The sequence below is a fragment of the Podarcis raffonei genome, chromosome 8 (genome assembly GCF_027172205.1).
Source record: "Podarcis raffonei isolate rPodRaf1 chromosome 8, rPodRaf1.pri, whole genome shotgun sequence".
NCBI lineage: Eukaryota > Metazoa > Chordata > Lepidosauria > Squamata > Lacertidae > Podarcis > Podarcis raffonei.
Window position 1 is genome coordinate 3,768,029 of NC_070609.1, and position 3,634 is coordinate 3,771,662.

Genomic DNA, 3,634 nt, shown 5'->3' on the forward strand with positions numbered 1-3,634 from the left:
CGCCCTGTGGAAATAATAATCATACCAGCAATAAGAGACCCATGAGGACGGCTTGGAGTTCCTGGAGCAGAATCTGGCTGCTGCGGAGACAGGGGGGAAGGACTGAGAATGGGATGTCTGGAAGAAGCAGCGTACGTGTTAATAATAATAATAATAATAATAATAATAATAATAATAATAATAATAAATTTTATTTATACCCCGCCCTCCCCAGCCAAGAATAGAATAGAATAGAATAGAATTTATTATTTATACCCCACCCATCTGGGTTTCCCCAGCCACTCTGGGCGGCTTCCAACAAAGCATTAAAATACAGTAGTCTATTAAACATTAAAAGCTTCCCTAAACAGGGCTGCCTTCAGATGTCTTCTAAAAGTCTGGTAGTTGTTTATCTCTTTGATATCTGGTGGGAGGGCATTCCACAGGGCAGGTGCCACTACCGAGAAGGCCCTCTGTCTGGTTCCCTATAACTTGGCTTCTTGCAGCAAGGGAACCGCCAGAAGGCCCTCGGAACTGGACCTCAGTGTCCGGGCAGAACGATGGGGGTGGAGACGCTCCTTCAGGTCTACTGGGCCGAGGCCGTTTAGGGCTTTAAAGGTCAGCACCAACACTTTGAATTGTGCCCGGAAACAGACTGGGAGCCAACGTAGGTCTTTCAAGACCGGTGTTATGTGGTCCCGGCGGCCGCTCCCAGTCACCCGTCTAGATGCCACATTCTGGATTAATTGCAGTTTCCGGGTCACCTTCAAAGGGAGCCCCACGTAGAGCGCATGGCAGTAGTCCAAGTGAGAGATAACTAGAGCATGCACTACTCTGTAAGCCCAGTTACATACCTGGCAGGCCTAGTGGGCAAGGAAGCACCCCCCCAGGGTGGCCAAAAAGATCATCCATCATAGTTGGGATTGGAGGAGGCAGAAGCGAAGGTAGGCAGGAGGCTGCAGATGTGGGGGGGGGGCAGCAGGAGGAGAGAAGCGGTGGAGGGGGGGAGGAAAGACTGATAAGCGGAGTATGGCTGGGGCCACAAGAAGCAGCAAAGCATCATTCCAGTTGCATCCACGTTAAGCTCTCTGAAAGAGCAGTGTGGGTTAATGACTGGGCTCCAGGAATGGAAGAGGAATGGGGGTGGGCGAGGTCCTTGCTTGGAGAGAAGATCGTCTGCCCCCCACCTATGGTGCCGTCCATGTCAGGAGGGGCGAGCAGGCAAGCGGGGGAGGGGCTCAGGTTTTGTGAGGGCGGGCGGGGACTGGATTTGGAGCAGGAGGCGCGGGAGACCCAGCGCAGGCAGGAAGCGATGCGCAAAGGGGTCTTCTGGGGCTGGGAGATGGGAGGAACCGCAAAAGGACCGGCGGAAGGCAGAAAGAGTACCAGGGTGTCCCAGGGAAGGAAAAGGAACGAGGAGGAAGCCCGTGCGAGCAGGCGGGCTACGGGAGCGCAGCAGATCCTTCGGCCCGGCCTCGGGGGCTTTCATAGGACGGTTGATTTGGAAGGGATCCCCCGGGGTCATCCAGTCTGACCCCCAACCCCCTGCAATGCAGGAACCGCAGCTAAGCCCTTTCCCTTTCCCTTCCGATCCTCTCCGGGTTCCAGAGTTGGAAGGGACCCCCGGAGGTCATCCAGCCCAACCCCATCCCTGCGGTGCCGGAACCGCAGCTAATCCTTTTGCCTCTCCCTTCCGATCCTCTCCGGGTTCCAGAGTTGGAAGGGACCCCCGGAGGTCATCCAGCCCAACCCCATCCCTGCAGTGCAGGAACCGCAGCTAAGCCCTTTCCCTCTCCCTCTGCCTTCCTTCCCTTCCTTCTCCGCCGGCCCCGTCCAGCTCCGGCGTCCCGGCTCGGCTCGGCGATCCTCTCCTCGCTGTGCGAGCGCCCGGCCGCCCCACGTGGCTGGCATCCCGGCCGAGAACAAACAACCCGCCCGTCTCCCCGGCAACGGCGTTCCATTCCCCGCGCGCGTCATCACGCCGGCCGTTCGGGGCTTTGTTGACGTTGCCCGGCAACGGCGCCGCTGCCTTGGCGACGGCGGGGGGGGCAGGCGGGGCGGGGCTTCCCGAGGGCAGCGCCAACGGCAGAAGCGAACCCTCCGGAGGCGGAGCCAGTCGGCTGCCGGCGCTCGGCGAGGCAGCCTCGAGGGAGGGGGGGCTACTCGCTCGGTCTCTCCCCCCCCCCCCGCCCCATTGAAAGGAAGTGGGGCTCACGATGGATTTGTAGTAGAGCCTCCTCCCCACGGCTCGTTAGACGAATGCCAGGGGAGGGTTTTGTGTATCTGGTGAGAAAGAGGAGGAGGGGAATGTTTGTTTACTAGTAGGATGACATAGGGAGACCCCTGCGGGGGCCGCATGTGGGGTGAAATGTGTGGGAGGGAGGGGGGCTGTCGATCTGCGGTGGGGATGACAGCTGGTCAACGTACACGGACTCCCCGCACCCTTCTGCCAAAATACTGTACAGTACTGATAATTATTTACTGAGAAATATAATACCGTGGCCCCCTCTGATCAATGGGATAGACGACATGACCCCCCTTGCAACCTAGGAATAAGTTTGCTTTTAGACGCAGGTTGTGTACGGATAAATCCAGTGCTATTTCGAATGCATTAACAAGAATTGTAGTGACTTGTTCATAATTGCATACTCGTCGGAATCCACTGTTGCATTGGCCGGGAATCGAACCCGGGCCTCCCGTGTGGCAGGCGAGAATTCTACCACTGAACAACCAATGATGCGGGTGGCTCTGTGGTCTAAACCACTGAGCCTCTTGGGCTTGCTGATCGGAAGGTCGGCAGTTCGAATCCCCGTGACGGGGTGAGCTCCCGTTGCTCGGTCCCAGCTCCTGCCAACATAGCCGCTCAAAAGCACACCAGCACAAGTAGATAAATAGGTACTGCTGCAACAGGAAGGTAAGTGGCGTTTTCATGCGCTCTGGTTTCCATCACGGTGCTGGCCACATGACCTAGAATGCTGTGGACAAACATTGACTCCCTTGGCCTGAAAGTGAGATGAGCGCCGCAACCCCATAGTCGCCTTTGATTGGACTTAACTGTCCAAGGGTTCTTTACCTTTTACCTTACCTTTACTCGTCAGAATAATAACATTTATTATATACCTATATAGCGTACTGTATAACTGTTTCAAGTATCTTTTGGTTTTGGTTTCTTTCACTTTATTTATCCACTGAAATTTGTCAATTTATATATATGGGAGTGGGAAACCATTTTGAGTCCTCGGGGGCCACATTCGCTTCCGGCAGCCATCTGAGGGCAGCATGGGGTGTGTGGCTAGGTGCAAAATGTGAGTGAAAATTGTACTTTTGCACTGGTAGACTGTTTTGGCCATTAACCTGGAAAAGAGGATTGGACCAATTCGTGGAGGAGAAGAGGTGCTGGAAGCTGCAGGAGGGGAGAGTTCTGCTCTTGTGTTCGAATCCTGATTGAGGTGTGTTTTTCCATCATGGGCATCTGCTTGGCCACTGTGAGAAAAGGAGGCTGGACTAGATCGCCAGCAGCCAGTTGTTGTTGTTTAGTCGTTTAGTCGTGTCCGACTCTTCGTGACCCCCTGGACCAGAGCACGCCAGGCACTCCTGTCTTCCACTGCCTCCCACAGTTTGGACAGACTCATGTTTGTAGCTTCGAGAACACTGT

At 55.2% G+C, this 3,634-nt stretch overlaps 1 non-coding gene across 1 annotated transcript; it reads right to left on the minus strand.

Moving 5' to 3' along the window:
• Nucleotides 1–2,645: 2,645 nt before the first annotated feature.
• On the minus strand, nt 2,646–2,719 carry TRNAG-GCC (transfer RNA glycine (anticodon GCC)). Its single transcript has one exon. It is a non-coding gene; the product is annotated as a tRNA-Gly (tRNA).
• Between the last annotated feature and the right edge of the window lie 915 nt (nt 2,720–3,634).